At 34.7% G+C, this 18,816-nt stretch overlaps 1 long non-coding RNA gene and 1 pseudogene across 2 annotated transcripts in view; both read right to left on the reverse strand.

The window, feature by feature from the left end:
* Positions 1-259: 259 nt before the first annotated feature.
* Positions 260-18,816, reverse strand: part of LOC114212442 (uncharacterized) — a 282,523-nt gene continuing 263,966 nt past the window's right edge. For both annotated transcript variants that reach the window (XR_003609963.2, XR_003609962.2), the window contains 2 exons: positions 3,379-3,433; positions 260-1,317 (listed from right to left, as the gene is read on the reverse strand). This is a non-coding gene — a long non-coding RNA (uncharacterized LOC114212442). The remainder of the gene's footprint in view (positions 1,318-3,378; positions 3,434-18,816) is intronic.
* On the reverse strand, positions 7,076-7,196 carry LOC114212469 (U4 spliceosomal RNA; annotated as a pseudogene).

Raw genomic sequence — 18,816 nt, forward strand, 5'->3', positions numbered from 1 at the left:
GGTGGAATCCATTATTTATACATATTAAGTTTCCCCAGAATCTGTGGTCTTTATCTCTATGCCAAACAACCTCCCATAATACAATGATATTTTTACATGTTTTCAACAATCCTTTTTTTCTTTAAAATTTTCATAGTGCTATAGCATTTATTAATTTATCCTCTTGGAAAATAAAACAAATGTTTTCCCTCATTTATCTATATCAGATATTAAAAGTCATGAAGTAAGTTTCATCTCTATCATATGAAGCTCACTCTTTTTTTTTTTTTTTTTTTTTAGCCCAAAGACCAATCTGGAATGTATAAAAAGAAAACTGTAAATGGAATGCCCCTCGGTTTTGCTAGCATTACTAGCATTACCATAGTTATAACCAGGAAACAATGCCGAGAACACCATGTTTCTTGCCAGGTCCTAGCACAATTGGCTACTAGAGGTCATGTAGAGTAAATGTTACAGTCCTGTCTATGCACAAACTCACTTTTTTGGCCAATGAATGGCATTCAAACAGGCAGAGGATTGATTCTTGAGACAGCTGCCTGAGTTCTAATACTAGATTTCTATCCATATCAATGCAGTCTTTAACTGCTCTGCTACACTACTTTCACAAATAGACAGAGACAAAAGGACTGACAGTTACAAGTGAATAATGCACGTGTTCACTTAACAAATAATTTTTCTGTGTGACAGACACAGTGCTATGGATATTCAGTGCTCATACCGAACCCTCACAAGGCTGCCCTATTCTGATTTTCATTACTTTTATCGATAAAGGTGGAGTACTTTCTTTCTCACCCAAAACTTTAACTCACCTTTTCATTACAAATAGCTGGCCAAAGAAAATGTCAAACCATAAATACAGAGAGACAGAATTTACTTGAATAGCCCTTACATCAAAGTGCTGTTTTCTTAGAAGCTCAGAAATGTTAATATGTATCACTTTGGCCAAAATATCTTTAATGGCAAAGGCATTGCCTTTGAGAGGGATAGCCCATGTTTGGAAAGGATAAAAGGATATTTTTTCTCTCTAAGAAAGCAGAAGAGAGATGCAATATAAAGGGGATACATTTAGCAGAAATATTGCTTATAAGGCAAATTAATATAAATTCAAAGAAGCACATTCTTAAAGAGGACCCAGGGTCAAAAATGTAATGCAAAAAAGGAAAAATAATCTGAAAAAAGTTTCATGGGTGTGAAATCAACTGAACAAGAAGAAAAATTGTTCAGAGGGCAATTGCCATTACTTGAGAAATCATAGTTAGGAAGCAGCAGGCTATTGGGTTGGTATTGTTCAGCTTCATTAATGGATGCCTATGATTCCTGGAAAAAGAAAGGTTCTAAAATTAGGAAAGTGCTGTGGGTTTAAAGTGGAATCCTCATTAAGAGCAGGAGTTGTCTTGTGTTGTTTATCTAGTGCAGGGCAGAGAGCTTTCAGGGCTCTTTCTACCCAGTGTGGGTGTTAAAACCAAGCAGTTGACCTTTGAGAATCTAAAGGATTCAAAATTTCCATAAAGGTTTTTTCATTGTTGTTGCTCCTTTGTTATCCCAGCAAAATGCTTTAGGATAACACAGCTACTTCCAGTTTGTTTATGCCACTCAGCAGATAAACAAGTATCCCTTAGTTTTTCCCTTCCTTTATCTGAAGTGCAAATTTTAGGTAAACAGGGATCCTCAAAGCACATGGATAGTTTTCACTGATAAAGACCCCTCTAGGAAGAGTTAGGGTTCCAGGATAATGATGATGATGATGATATAATAATAATAATAATACCTCTCATGACATCTATATTCTCCCTCACATGACAGGAATTTTCAAGGTAGATGTGTAGATTGAAAAGGGACCTATTTATTCATTTAACAAATATCAAGAAAAGGGGCATTTGGGAGGAAAATAGACATTGGATCTATGGAATTTTGTTTGTTTCTTTGAGGGAAAATTGCCTTAAGATATGGTTGATGAGATCAGTAATACTTCCGCTTCAAAGTGACTATAGAAATTGAGTGATTATGGCTACTGGGGAGGGGAGATGTCTTATTCTCTCTAATAGTTAAACATTAAGTGGGGATGTTTGCCCTCATATTTTCACACCTGCTCTTTGGTCTGCTCACTTCTGATTTTTCACCCATGTAGTCCATCCAACATAAGGCTATCACACTTTTCCCCCAAGATACAGATCTGATTATACGAACAAACAAAAATAATTACAAAAGTCCAACACCTTCAGTGACTACTTATGGCTTATATAGTAAAATATATATATTTTTAAAACCAGGCTTCAAAGACTTCCACCAACCAATCTCAGTCCTACTTTTTGAAATAATGTCTCATTCTTCCTTATCATTTTCTATGATTTTAGCCTATACCCTATTGCCAAATGTCTCTACTTATTTCCACCTCCATGCTTCTCATATTCTCTTCTTGAAAGGAAATGATTTTATCCAACTCCACATATCTACATCCCATCCAGCTCAAAATATCATGTGCTTTGGTCAGCAATTCTTTCATATCCCAACAGCTAAAGTAAACTTTCCCTCTTTGAAACCAGCATTCTACTGTATCTTGACAATCTCTACTAGTAGTGTCATTATATATGTGTTACCAATATTTTTCCACTCACTCACAGATATCATTTTATATATATATATATATAATGTCTTTGTAGCAGCAAGCTTTCAAAGCATTGCTAGAGGGAGTCTGTAGTAAGAGCATATCAACCTTTTTACAGTGTCAACCCAAGCTGATCTTTCACTATTTCATGTTCTGTTAGTGCCTTGAACTATGCAGTATATTATACAACTGGTTATATCATACTAGCTTGGAATCATGTACTATTTGCATTGATCAGTACCTTCATTTGTTTTCTGTCTAAATACAGAATTGTATAGTACAAAAGTGGGCATTTTTAAAGTCAGAGAGATTTAGATTTGAAATTAGCTCTGACTTTAAACAGCTCTATATACTCGGGCAAACTACCAAACACCTTAGAGCCTTAGTTTACTTCTAAAAATAGGGATTAAACCACCTCTATTACAATATATCTGTGAAGATTAAATGGAAAGATTTATATTAAGCACCGTGAACATAGAAAGCCTTAGGATGAATTCCAGCTTTTTTCTTTTGCTATATCATCTCATGAGCTACACTGTTTCTTCTTAAAAAGAACATCCTGTACCTCACTTTCTAAGAATCCTCTGAAGTGTATAGCAGAGTTGAAGGTGGTATGCAACTAACGTCACTGACTAAATGTGGTATAAACAAGTATAGAAACAGTTTTACACAGTTTTCAACATTGTATCTAATATGAGAAATCATTCTGCAATGGCTAGAATGCAGGTCAAACAGTCTGATATCTGATTCTAGATCTACAAGATATTACTTACTAGTAGTGTGACTTTGAGACAGGTCCTTTACTTCTTTGATTCTCCATTTCTTCACCTGCAAAAATGAGGACATTGGATAGATCCATGGTTTCTAATTTCATTAGCATTTTACAATTTATTGGTTTATATATCCTATGAATAAAATTTTATGGAAGTGACAAACATGGAATCATTAAAAGCAGAGTACTCTGGACGATACAAAGAAAATATTTAGGACTTCCACCTTTCAGTCTCTTCCTGTAGGCTAGACTAAATCTGGCTTAAATCTAGTCAAGGATTTACAGAGGGTGCATGAAGAATTTTGATAGCTCATCAGTCAATTCAGGCCTACTCAGAATGTATGTATAAAAAAATTACACTATCCATTCATCCATTGAGGAATGTTTAGGTTTTATCCATATTTTTCCTTGTGAATAATGCAGATATCTCTTCAAGATACTGATTTCAAATCCTTTGGATATACATCCAAAAGTGGGATTGCTGGATCATAAGGTAGTTCCATTTTTTGAGTAACATCCATAATGTTTTCTATAATTGATGTGCCAATTTACATTCCCAAATGTCTGTTTACTGATAAATGGATCAAAAATGTGATTACACACACATACATGTGCATGTGTGTGCACACAGAGGAATATGTCAGCCTTAAAAAAGGAGAAAATCTTTCCATTTGTGACAAAATGGATGAACCTGATGACATTAGCTCAGTGAAATAAGCTAGATGCAGAAAGACAAATACTGCATGGAATCAAAAATGTTAAATTCATAGAGACAGAGAATAGAATGGTGGTTATCAAGGAGTGGGATATGGGAGATGCTGGTCCAGGGATACACAGTTTTAGTTAACAATACTGAATTATAAACTTGAAATTAGCTGAAAGGGTAGATCTTAAGTGTTCTCAACACACACACACACGCACACACACACACACACACACACACAAACTATATAAGGTGATGGATTTGTTAACCAGCTTGATGGTGGTGAATATTTCACAGTGTACATGTATAACAAATAATCAAACTGTACACCTTAAGTATATATAAGTTTTAATTGTCAAATTTATGTCAGGTGGCCTTTTTAATTTTGGAGTGGAAAGGGGGAAAAATGCCAAACTTTAAACCACTCTTTATATCTACTGAATATTTCCTAAGGATTCTTTGAGCTACAAAAGTTATTTTACCAAGCATGCTCAGTACATTATCTAATTAGCTGAGAATTCCAAACTGAAATTTCACAACTCTAATTCTTAAATAAGTAAATAAATAAATAACATGTATTGGCTTATACAAAGTAATACAGCTAATAAATGTGTGATCAGATATTGATGTTTTGTGTTTTAAAGACCATACTGGATACAAAACTCATGTGGATAAGCTGTCTCTGCACTTTCAATATCACTTAGAGTGTTTGAAGTTGACTACAATGTCATAGAACAGTGTACAAAAATTGTTCCAGAAATCACACAAGAGACTAAACATGTGCTTTGGAGTCAGAAAGATGGTTTTAACATTTTAACATTATAGTTCTGAGAAATGTACTTAAAGTCTTCAAGCTTCAGCTTATCTGTAAAATGCAAATCACAATATTGATCTTCCTTGTTTTTGTCTGTGTGTTTTGTGATTATTAAGTAATATTCGCTATAAGAAATCACTAGTTCATATTAAGTGCCAATGAATATAAGTTCCTTTTTATTTCTCCTTTTAATAATTCCACACATATAGTAAACATTGTTTGGCATAGAGTGTAAAGCAATGTCAGCAACTCAACTTTTTAATGGTTTCTTTCACAGTGGTTTCTAACTTTCTAACCTTTTGGAGCTGTTAAAATAAAGTCAAATGATACTGCTGTGGCATAAGTGTATGCTAGGATCAATAAATTGTGGTTGTTGGAATAAATTGCAATTAAAGGGGTAGTACTTGATTGCTTGACAGTAGGTAGTCTTTCTGGCCCAAATAAACCAAGTATTAGTCTGATTTACAAGCTAATTAGCATGCACTTCACATGTGTTTCATTGGGAGACCATCAGATCATATTGACTTTTGTTCCCATCATGAGTGTGCCCTTGAAGTTGTTTTCTGTCACTTACAGGTGACAAGTCCTCTTTACTTGTTTACTTTGTTTATTTAAGAATATAGGCATCATTTTTAATCAAGTAGAATATGTAAGAAATTTACACTGTTTGCAAATTAACACTTAAACATCTAAAAACTTCAGTATTGGCGCTGGCCTTTTTTTTCCTCCTTATTGCTATACATTTAAAATGAAAATATGCATGCATTCAGAAATGACAAAGGCATCAACATAGTAAGAAGGATGATTATTACTAAATCCTTGAAGCAATAGAAAAATACATATGAGCTTTAATTTATAGGCTAGAAAATCATAGGATAGGTATTTCAAGACAAACTATTTGAATAATACATAAAAAGACACAAATTCTGTCTCCAAATAAAGACACATGCTTATCTAAAGTATAATTTTGTTTATTCTTAATTTTCTATTCAGTGCAGTATTTTATTTTATTTTTTTTTTATTAAAGATTTTATTTATTTATTTGACAGAGGGAGACACAGCCAGAGAAGGAACACAAGCAGAAGGAGTGGGAGAGGGAGAAGCAGACTCCCGCCGAGCAGGGAGCCCGATGTGGGGCTCGATCCCAGGACCCCGGGACCATGATCTGAGCCGAAGGCAGACGCCCAACGACTGAGCCACCCAGGTGCCCCTCAGTGCAGTATGTTATATGATAAATTCCAACATATGCCTGTATAATTATCTACTGAATACAAGGCATTCATAGACTGAAACAAAGTAATTTAAGCAGTCCTTTGTTTTGTAAATTGCATTAAGGTATACCATGTATTTTCTTCTACTACCCATTTACCTACTACTCCATTTCCTGCTAGAGATTTAATACATTTTTGTTGAATAAATAAAATTGACAAAAGTACAATTCCTCAAAAGGCACAAAGATATATATGGTATGACTGTTTTAAAATTAAGCATCTTTTCCATTTAAATAGCTCTACCCCACACCTCTTATAAATACCACATTAGAAAAAAAAGCAAACAAAAGTCAGGAAAACATGAAAAAATCCCTAGTGCCATGTCTTCTCTGTTGTCCATATTTATGTTAGACATTTATGTTAGGTTGTTAGTGTTAAACCCAGTAAATCTGACATCATACTTATTATACTTCTGTTATTTAATTTTCTTTTTCTGAGCCTCATTTTCCTTTCCCAACCTTTCTTCGAAAGGAAGTTTTGCAAAGGCTAAAGGAAAAAGACTAATCTATTTGTACACTGATGAATTTTAATCACCTACCAGAGTTTCTGACTCATACGTGTACAATAATTATTTTTTTGCATAAGGAAACTCATCACAAATATTATTATCAATTATAAATCATTATAATACATTTCTGACATCAATTTACACATGAAAATATATTTTGCTAATTTTGAGTAATCTTTAAATATCTTTTATGTCTGACAATATATAACTATATTAAATTCATTTTTTAAGTTTTTTCCATTTTTAAAAAAGATTTTATTTATTTATTTCAGAGAGAGAGAGAGCGCACACACAAGCAGTGGGGAGGGGCAGAGGGAGAAGCAGGCTCCCCGCTGAGCAGAGAGTCTGATGCAGGACTTGACCCCAGGGTCCAATTTAAATTCAATTATCACATAATGTATTATTGGAAACAAAATTTAAGAAGTTATACAAAAACTACAATATTAAACCTTAGTATTTTAATTAGCAATAATTGCACCTTGGATAAACCTCATTGGCTACCATACTGCTGCTGCACAAAGCTCAATGATAGTGTTTTAAAGAACAAAATAGTATTACCCTAACATCAAAATACTAAAATAAATATTTCAATGGACTTCAAAGAAGTCCATGAACAAAATTATGAAAAGACAAATTAGAAACAAAATCCGTTCCCTAGCTCTTAGTTAATGTCATCCAAAACAAGAACTCGTGCTTCTTGAATGCAAAATATGTCTATTGACCTTGTTCTCCCCAGGATTTAACACAATACCTGCCTCATTGTGAGGACTAAATTTGTGTTTTAAATGCATTCATGAATCAATCAATTGCTTGATTCAGAATGTCTAAGAATAGCAGAACAGTGTATAAAATACCTGGAGAACAAACTAAAGACTGGAAAAATATAAAAATGTATATTAGAGTAATTTAACTAATATGGCATAGGCTACATATGCTGTAGTTTTACAAGATTTGGTATTATTCTAAGCTGCAAGTGATATTAGAATTCCAGAAAAATAAAATACATCTGAGTATGTACGCTTAAAAACAAATTCCATTATCATTTTCCATTGTAAGCTCAGGGTCATAACATTAGAGTTGGAGAAATTATCTGAGAGCATCTTTTCCCCTTGTGTGTAGACTGATTGGTGAGGAGGATGGTGGGAGCATCCTGCTTTCCTGTGCGTGGGTTACATTCACTGGAATCAATAGTAGAAAAGGAGGTACAGATGTGGATCTGAAAATGAGAGGTACTTGTAATTGCACAGAATGTGTGTTCCTGCATAGTTCCTGCTCAACTCTGACTGATCTTGAGTCTGTCCATCTGTCTGATTTGATTATCAATTTGTGTGAAATCTTGTTATGGTTATAATTTTATGTGCTGCACAATTGTGATGTTGTTAAGATAAAGCAAATGTTTAAATACTTATAATTGCCAGGTGGCCAAATCCTAGGCCATGGGGAAAAGATAATTCTCTCTCTCCTCACTATAACACATACCCACCCTACCAGTCTCCAACAATTTTTATTCTCAAGAGCCGCATACACACCACTATCACCCAGTTGATTTCCGCTTCTCTTCCTTGTTCCTGTCTATCTTCAGGCTCCACTGCCTTTCACTGGGGCTAGTGAGACCAACACTGCTTTTCATGAGTACCTTTTGTTTTTCCTTTAGGCATGGTTTTTCACTTTCTATGAGGCAATATTAAGATCTGAGCTTCTGGGGCACCTGGGTGGCTCAGTTGGTTAAGCATTTGACTCTTGGTTTCAGCTCCGGTCATTATCTCTGGGTCGTGAGATCCAGCCCTGTGTTGAGCTCCAGGAGCAGCACTGAGTCTGTTTGAGATTTTCTCCCTCTCCCCTACCCCTCCCCGCTTGTATGCACTCTCTATAAAATAAAATAAATAAAGTCTTCAAAAAAAAAAGGTCTCAGCTTCTAACTGTAAATTATCTAAAATCACCAATCACATATGCCTAAAACCCACTTTCTTAACTTGAATGTTGTTACCTAGTTTGTAAAGAGTACCATTTAATTTTAGGTAAAATGAATGTCAGAAAATAGCGTTTGGGGTATAAAATAGAACTCCAATGACTTAAAATAGGGATGATGAATACATACTACAATTGCTAAACACTGCTCCATGCATGGCATTCATTACCACTCAGTCAAAATCCTTTCACTCTGAACAAGGATATGGCCTCTGAATCCTTCTTAATAATATGCCCTTGATCACTTATATCATGTGGGATATAACTTGTTATCCTTGTATTAAAAGTGTACCTTTAGCATATCCCATCAAAAAATAAAAAATAGCTTACCTCTTTCATTTGCATATGACATGTGGTACATTAATTCTTCATTTTCAAAATTTTATTTTTTCTAACAATGAGTAAAATGCAATCACAAATGTGAAAAAGTATAAATATACACATGTATATATTAATAGAAATGTGCATGCACACACCCATACATTCATGCCGTCACATACATATATTTTCTAGCTCTAATTCCAGTTGCCAGGGATAAATATTCCCAGTTAACTTTGTAGTCTATGTTTCCATCAGTTGTTTCTTTCTTTCTCTTTTTAAGGTTTTTTTTTTTTTTTTTTTTTTTTTTTTTGGACAGAGAGAGATATATATAGAGAGGGAACACAAGCAGGGGCAGAGGGAGAGGGAGAAGCAGGCTTCCTGCCGAGCAGGGAGCCAGATGCGGGGCTTGATCCCAGCACCCTGGGAACATGACCAGAGCCAAAGGCAGACGCTTAATGACTGAAGCACCCAGGGGCCCCTCCATCAGTTATTTCTGAATAAATTACTAAATAGAAATATGCACAACACATAAACACACACATACATATGCCTCTCTGATATATTGTAGATTTGTTTCCATGTCCCTAAATATTTTTAGAGTGTCATCAGAATGAGTCATTAATTGGAAGATTAATATATGATTGAATACGTGAAAAAGTGTAAATGTGTTGTGGTAGGGGATATATGGGAAATCTGTGTATTTTCCACTCAATTTTGCTATGAACTAAAACTGCTCTAAAAAATAATGTCTAGGGCGCCTGGGTGGCTCAGTTGGTTAAGCGACTGCCTTCGGCTCAGGTCATGATCCTGGAGTCCCGGGATCGAGTCCCATGTCGGGCTCCTTGCTCAGCAGGGAGTCTGCTTCTCTCTCTGACCCTCTTCCCTCTCGTGCTCTCTATCTCTCATCCTCTCTCTCAAATAAATAAATAAAATCTAAAAAAAAAAATGTCTACTAAAAAATATTTTGTTTAAATAAGATGTTTTCATTTAGCAATATCTATTGAATGTAGGCTTAATCTTATTTTATTTTTTAAAAGATTTTATTTATTTATTTGACAGAGACACAGCGAGAGAGGGAACACAAGCAGGGGGAGTGGGAGAGGGAGAAGCAGGCTTCCCGCCGAGCAGGGAACCCGATGCGGAGCTCGATCCCAGGACCCTGGGATCAAGACATGAGCCAAAGGCAGACGCTTAACGACTGAGCCACCCAGGCACCCCTTTGGCTTAATTTTAAAATAATCATTTAGAAAGGATAAAAATAAATAAACAAAAAGAGTCATCTATGGTAGGCAGAAAAACTTCCCCCAAAATGTCCACAATGTAATTCCAAGAACCTGTGAATATATTGTTACATGGCAAAAGGGATTATAATTAAGTTTGTAGATGGAATTAAATTGCTAATCGGCTGAATTTGAGATGGTGGAAATTATCCTGGATCATTCAGGTGAGCCCAGTGTAATCATAAGAGTTCTTGTAAGTGAGAAAGAGAGGCAGGAGAGTAAGAATCTGAGTGATATAATCTGACAACGACTCTACTGGCCATTGTCATTGCAGGCCTTGGAGATGGAAAGGAACATCTGGAATATAAGCAGCCTCTAGAAACTGGAAAGGACAAGGAAATGTATGTTCCCCTAGAGCTCCCAGAAAGAAATGCAGCCATGCTATGAACATTTATGTATGAGGTTTTATGGACATATGTGTTCAGTTCTCATGAGTATGTGTATACCTACGACTGAAATTGCTGGGTCATATGGCGAGTCTGTATTTATCATTTAGAGAAATTGCCAAACTGTTTTCCAAAATGGATGCCCCATTTATATTCCTGTCAGCAATGTATGAGGATTCCAGTTTTTGCACATCCTCAAGCATACTTACTATTATCTGTCTTTTCCGTCATAACTGTATTTTAGTGAGCCTATAGTGGTATCTCATTGCGGTTTTGATTTCCATTTTTCTAATGGCTAATGATGTGCGAATTTTTTATGTGCTTATTGTCCATTTGCATATCTTCTTTGGAAAAATGTTTATTCAAATCCTTCACTCATTTCTAGTATCTTTTTAACATCGTTAATAAAAACGATTATTTTCTCTTTGAGGGGACTTTTAAAAAATTTAAATAGATATTTTTAGAGTAGTTTTAGGTTCACAAAAAAACTGAATGGAAGGTACAGAAATTTCCCATCTGCCCCCTACCACAACACATGCATAGCCTCCACCATTATCAGCATCCCTGACCAGAGATTACCAGAGTGGTACATTCATTAAAACTGATGAAACTACACTGACACATCATTGTCATTCAAAATCTATGGTTTACATTAAGACTGACTGTTGGTTGTACATTCAATGAGTTTGAACAAATGTATAGTGGTATATATCCATCATTATGATACCATACAGAGTAGTTTCATTGCCCTAACCATCCTTTTGTGCTTAGCTTATCCATTCTTTCCTCCCTGCAGACCCTGGAAACCACTGATCTTTTTTATTGTCTACATAATTTTGTCTTTTCCAAATGTCATATAGTTGGAATCATAGCGTATGTAGTTTTTTTCAGACTGGTTTCTTTCACTTAGGAACAAGTGCTTAAAGTTCCTCTATGTCTTTTCATGCCTTGATAGCTCATTTATTTGTAGCACTATACTATTCCATTGTCTGGGTGTACCATAGTTTATTTATCCACTCACCTCCTGAAGGGCATCTCAGTTACTTCCCAAGTTCAGTAAATTATGAATAAAGCTGCTATAAACATCCATGTATGGATTTTATGTGGACAGATTTCAACTCCTTTGGGCAGTTACTAAGGGACATGATTGCTGGGTGATAGTATGGTTAAGAGCATGTTTAGTTTTGTAAGAAACTCCAAGCTGTCTTCCAAAGTGGATGTACCATTTTATATTGGCACCATCAATGAATGAGTATTCCTGTTGCTCTACATCCTCATTAGCATTTGGTATTATCTGTATACTGGATTTTGGCCAATCTAATAAGTGTGTAATGTTAACTCATTGTTTGAATTTGCATTTCCCTGGGAACATATGATGTACAGCATCTTTTCATATGCTTATTTGCCATCTGTATATCTTCTTTGGTGAAGTGTCTGTTAAGGATCTTGCCCAGTTTTTAGTAGGGTTATTTGTTTTCTTACTGTTGAGTTTCAAGAGTTCTTTGTATGTTTTGAATAAGAGTGTGCAATGGACCGGATTTTTTTGTGCCCCTCCAAATTCCTATGTTGAAATCTTAACCTCTAATGTAACAGCATTAGGAGGTGGAGCTTTTGGGAGGTGATTAGGTCATGAGAATGAAGCTCTTCTGAATGTTATTTGTGTCCCTAGCTCTCTTATTCTCTTTCTTCCATGTGAGGATACAACCAGAAGTTGGCATTCTGAAATCTAGAAAAGGGTCCTCACCACACACCAAATCTATCTGTATCTTGATCTTAGACTTCCTAGCCTCCAGAACTCTGAGAAATAAATGTCTGTTATTAAGCCACCTAATCTGTGTTATTCTTTTATAGTAATCTGAACTAAGACACAGTCCTTTATCAGATGGGTCTTTTGCAAATATTTTCATACAGTTTGTGGCTTTTTATTCTTTTCACAGTATTTTTTGCAGAGCAGATATTTCTCAATTTTAATTAAGTCCAGCTTTTCAATTTTTTTTCTTTCATGGAGCGAATACTATTTAGCATGTTTTTCTCCACTTATAGAGAACAAGCCTGCATATGTTTAATATGATGAAGACTTGGAGAAAAAAGAAACTATATAGGATGGGGTTTGTATGTCACCAGAAGTTTACCCTGTAAGACTAGAAAATTTTCAGGATCAAGTTGCTGCAAAGCAAGTCAGCATTCAGATGATTTATCTTTTAAAAAATTAAAAGAGAAATATTAATGATGCTTTTTAAGGCAGATGTATGGGTGTAACTAGCTTGTGGGGTGATACAAGTTAGCAAGCTCTGGGGCAATACGGATTAAACAATACTTTATGAGTTAATAAGTAGATTACATTAAGTGGTCAGAATAAAGCCCCCACATATTTATAATGATGAGATGAACCTTGAAAGCCTTATCAGTTTGAAAATGTTTCAGCAATTAATCAGCAAGGAATTGCCTTTTATAGTCAAATGTAGTCAAAGGAACTAAGAAGTAACATTCAGAACCAAGTCAATTTATCTTGGGAGTAGGCATTCTAAACAAGTTTGTTATCTAAAATACTGCCTTTATTTTACACTATATGTATTTCACATGATATTCTCTGGGATGGCTCATTTGAACATGATTAAAGTCAATGAATCATGTTTTATCCTGGCTCACTGCAGTGTCTTTCATATAGTTGACAATAAACAATCTGTTTATCTCAGTGCTCAAATACACTTAGATGGAGATTAAGAGTCATACACAAAACCTCTCTAAAGAAGAGGGAATGGATTTGTTTAAAGAAAACCTCTTATTCATCCCTAAGAAAGGATATTGTGTGGAAGCCATGAAATGATTACAGGATGCTAAATACCCATGTTGGATTTAATCATGGCCAGGAACCTTAGCTTTCAAATGTGCAGAGGCTTGGGTCAAAAGTCATTATTTATCCAAGAAATGATACTGGAAAATCAGTGGTTAGCATCTTCCAGATGTTTGAATTCTAACTTCTTTGTCAAGTAGAGGATTCTTAAAATTTTGTTTCACATTTGCACAAGGAAAATATGTCTCATATTTTCCCTTGGTTTATTAATTTATTAAGATTTTGGGGGAATGAAAGTTTGAGGACCTAGGAAAATGCAAATGGGCACACAAAATAATAGACATGTTCACTTCCCAGATGGTACTTTGGCAGTGAAGGTTGATGGGTTGAAAATGCAGACCTGTATAGATGGGTTAGCAACTCTCTTTAGAAAATGCATCTTATTAGAAAGATTGAGTTTTTAGTCAATATTAGGTACCCATGTTAATTCTGGAGGCATTGATAGGTAAACCCAGTTTCATCAAGTCTCACTTTGAGAAGAGAATGTGGTGGAACGAGGTCTGCATAAGGTGGGCTCTTATTTTATCAATCTGTGAGCTCTGCTTGTAGTTTCAAGGCAACCCAGTTTTATCTCATTAACTTTTGGCAGGCAGTCCATTTTCACCTCATTTTTGAGATTACTTGAATTGTGTTCACTGAATTTGTAAGCAAACACTGCACTAAAATCAAAACATACAAAATTATTTTAACACATTTTACTATCAGTAGATTAGTGTGATTATACAAACACTCTTGCTGATCTAGTTCTTGTTTCATAGCTGGAAGTACTTAACCCAGTATTACTTCATCACTTCAGTTGGGCAGATTCTTATACTCAATAGTCTGTTTTGACCATTCTCATTCCTATTCTTCTTCCATCCTTTCTACCAAGTTTCATTTGACTAGGGCTGAATTAACATGATTTATTGCTATTCAAGTAGAAATTTTACATCACTTCTGTAGATAGAGCAGGTGAAGTCCTGCATTTAAAACATACAATTGTCTTACATGTAAGGTTAAAGTAATGAAATATGGATCACAAGTAGTAGTAGCTATACATGTGTGAGCATGTGGATTTATAATTCCAAGATCATATGTAATTGAATATATTTCTTGTTCAAGCATTTTGAGGCGTTAGATGTAAATCTTTCTCACAATCTATTAGTTTTTGGTTATACAATCATGACACTGTCTTATTTTTATTACTCTATTTTGTCACTATAATACTTATATTTAATGTGTTATCTAAATGACTTAAGTACAAAATTTACAAAATGGAATATAACCTATTTTATCCAGGAAAATCTATATTAACTCTCATTTCTCTGCTTCTCTTATACAATATCCATAATAGTGATCCTTAAATGCAGCAATATCTTTAGGTAGCTTTTGTATCATGAAAGAAAGATTAAATTATATTCCACAGAGTTTATAGCTGAGTGAAATCCCCTAAAATTTGACAAGCCACAACAAGTGTGCATGTGAGGCAAAGTATCAACTTGTTTACCTAAATCCAAAATAATATAATCATCTTTGAAATAATCATTTTCAATGTGCTGAGTTATATTACAACTTTATATTTGAAATTCTCCCTTTAAAAATCTCCCTTTAAAACTGCCCCTTTAAAACCTCTCCCTTAAAATCAGGGTTTTGGAGGCAGAGTTGTGGTCAGGTTAATTTGTTGACATAGCCCTGAAGTTTACACCAAAAACAGTATTTGTGAAAAAATTTATGGTAATAATCCAATGATATTGAAGGAAACACTCATGGCAAAATCTAGTGCTTTTCCTTTCCTGCCATTTGATCATCCCAGAGCTTGTTTACTCCACTTCCTAAGAGTCATCGATATTTTTTTTTTTAAGAGTCATCGATATTAAGTGAACAAACATTTTGTTTGTGTCATTATAATAACCACTATTTTAATTCCACCATCCTCTATCCTCAACAATACAACCAAATTTTACCACTCCCTTCAATCTCCCAAGAGGAGAGTTAGAGAACACTGGGGATGAGCGGAAACTTCCAGAAGAAACATCCTAAAGTCATTAATAGAAGACTTCTTAAAGAATAAAAATAAGATTAAAGAGTGAAATAACCTTATGCTCCCTAAAAATCAAGACTTTACCTCTCACAAAATGAAAACAAGTTCTTTGAAATTAAAGTGACAAACTTATGACAAAATATCATCTATCATATATTAAATTCATTTATTTTAAACTCATGTTCAAAAAAAGAAATTTTATCATTTATTAGAAAACACTTTTTTGGTCATTTTTTCTATATTATATTGGAAAGGTACCCCTCAAAACACAACCAATTACTGTTAAAATTAAATAAACTATTAGAAACCCTTCAAGACTTTCTCAGGGATGAAATGAATAATTTATTTATTTATTGTTAAATATCTGAATCATAATAAAAAGACATAAAGAATAATAAAGTGAATTTCCATGTACTTACAATTCAGCTTAAAAGTAGAACCTTAGCAATAAAACTGAAACCTGCTGTACTCTTGTTTCTAAATAAACTACATCATGCTCTCACCTCCTCAAGTTATTAGCTTCTTAATTAGTAATTATAATTCCTCTTATTTTCCTATATATATGTAACACCTCTAAACATTGTTTAGTTTGTTTTAGTTGTTTTAAAACTATGTAGAGGCTAAGCATAGTCTGCCCCCAAATGTGCCACTTTGGAATATTGATTATTTTAAATTAAAGTTACTTAAAAAAGAGTTCCAGAAAAACACTCTGACTCCTGCTTTGTCTCCAGAAAGTAGGAAATAAATCTCCCATGTGAAAAGTACCCTCTCTGTACCAGGTAATAAAGAGATAAAACCAGAGATAAGGAATTCCAAGCTAAAGCTATATAAATAAACCTATTATTTCTACTATTTACTACCCCAGCCCAAATTCTATTTTAGAATTCCTTACTAATTGAAACTCCTGAAAATAAGTTTTCTTTGTCCTGTCAATTCCTCACAGTTTTATGGCTTCTTTCTCTAAAATGTATAAAAACTGTCTGCCTTGCTTAGTTTTGGGGATCTCAATTCCATTATTGGGTCTCTCTCTGTACATAATTAAATGTTGTTGTTATTGTTTTTTACTCTTATTAATCTGTCTCATGCCAACTAACTCTTTGACAGCTAGAAGAAACTTGAAGGTAGAGAAAAAATTTCCTTCCCCAAAATTATATATAAAGTAACATCCTTTATTATTTTTTTAAGATTTTATTTATTTATTCATGAGAGACAGAGAGAGGGGGAGAGAGAGAGAGAGAGGCAGAGGGAGAAGCAGAGGGAGAAGCAGGCTCCCAAGGAGAAGGGAGCCCAATGTGGGACTCGATCCCAGGACTCTGGGATCATGACCTGAGCCGAAGGCAGATGCTTAACCATCTGAGCCAACCAGGCACCCATAACATCCTTTATTAATAATTGAACATTTTGCTCAGCCTTAAGTTTATGAAAATCATCTATGATGTATATTTATATATATGTATCAATATGTATATGTAAATATTGATAGACATTTAAGCTGATAGGCATTTAGAATATCTCCATTTTTTGACGATTAAAATGCTAATACATGTGTATGTACATTTTTATATGGGTATATGTCACAGTCAATCTAGGTTAGGGTAGAATTCTCCAAAGCTAGTTTAGGGTTGAATTCTCCATATTTCACAGATACTGTCTCTTGATCTCTTTATAACCTTCACAACCCAAGTCTACGGGTGTCTGGTGTTGACAAATGTGCACAGAATAGCTACATTCGATTCTACTGACTCTTAAGATCTAGTCAAAGATTTTTCTGAAATTCTTTGACTCTAAGCTATGAATTTACAAAAATATTGATTGCATTTCATTCAGCAATTGTTTTGTTTCCAGTTTGTATTGGGAAGGTGATTGAAATACCTTGTCTGTCATCTGCTAGAAGGGATTATATGAAGATGATGATTATGAGGCTAGAGCTAGTGTGACATTACACCTTCTTCTGTTAGCTCCATCTTCATAACATGTTTTACTGAGTGTGGGAAAGATATATAGTAATTCTGGAAGAGAGAAAGGAAGACATGGAAAGGATGTTTGCTGTGTGCTTTGTGTCTGTACTAGATGTCATGATTTTGGATGTGGCCATGGTACCTTTCTCTGACCTTAACAGGTATCTTATCATTACTCAATAGGAGCATAGTTAGGTCAACTTAAAAAAAAAAAATTGTTCACTAGGGATGCCTGGGTGGCTCAGATGGCTAAGCGTCTGCTTTCAGCTCAGGTTGTCCTGGGATGGAACCCCATGTCGGGCTCTCTGCTCAGAGGGGAGTCTACTTCTCTATCTCTCACTCTCCCTTTGGCTCTCTCTCTCTCAAATAAATAAATAAAAATAAAATCTTTAAAAAATTTTGTTCACTAAATAGATGCACATTTTCTCATAGAAGACATGAATATATTTCTCATAGTTAAATAATCTAATCATCTTAGAATTATATATTATTATATATTTATATTGTGGTAAATAATTTTTGGTAAAGTAGCCAAGGTTTTTTGGCAAAATAAAACTCTGCTAAATTTCATTTCCACTTTGGCATTTTCTAATCATCTGATTTGCATTACTAAAGAACTTATGAGGGGAGCCCCGGTGGCTCAGTTGGTTAAGCATCTGCCTTTGGCTCAGGTCATGATCCTGGGGTCCTGGGATGCAGCCCCAAATCAGGCTCTCCACTCAGCCAAGAGTCTGCTTCTCCCTCCCCCTCTCCCTCTGTGATCTCTCTCGTTTTCACTCTTTCTCAAATAAATAAAAAATTAATAAATAAATAAATAAATAAATAAATAAATGCTTTAAAAAAATAATTTATGAAGGAGAAATCTATATTTTCATATTTTCCAGCATGTTTTGTAAAAATTAGTTCCGTGTGATGTTAGCCAAAAAACAAATCCAAAATCCTTTCTTGGTCATATAAATTTGGGAAATTTTCAAAGTACTCAGACTTCTTAGGATCAATAATATGCTAAGGTAAACTGCTATTTTTGGAGTTATATCTGATCATGGAATGCTTTGTTAACAATAGAAAGCTCATAGGATGGGCGCCTGGGTGGCTCAGTCGGTTAAATGTCTGCCTTTGGCTCAGGGTCCCAGGGTCCCGGGATTGAGCCCCACGGCAGGCTCTCGGCTCAGCAGGGAGCCTGCTTCTCCCTCTCCCTCTGCCTGCCACTTGGCCTGCTTGTGCTCTCTTTCTGTCAAATAAATAAATAAAATCTAAAAAAAAAAAAGAAGAAATAAATCTCATAGGACTGGTGTGCTATAGATCATTCTTTGGGAAATGCATATGTATTTCAACACTTAAATATAGAAGTTATAG

This window comes from Eumetopias jubatus, unplaced genomic scaffold (assembly GCF_037043125.1).
Source record: "Eumetopias jubatus isolate StellerSeaLion01/CBP00866 unplaced genomic scaffold, mEumJub1_p1.0 scaffold_15, whole genome shotgun sequence".
NCBI lineage: Eukaryota > Metazoa > Chordata > Mammalia > Carnivora > Otariidae > Eumetopias > Eumetopias jubatus.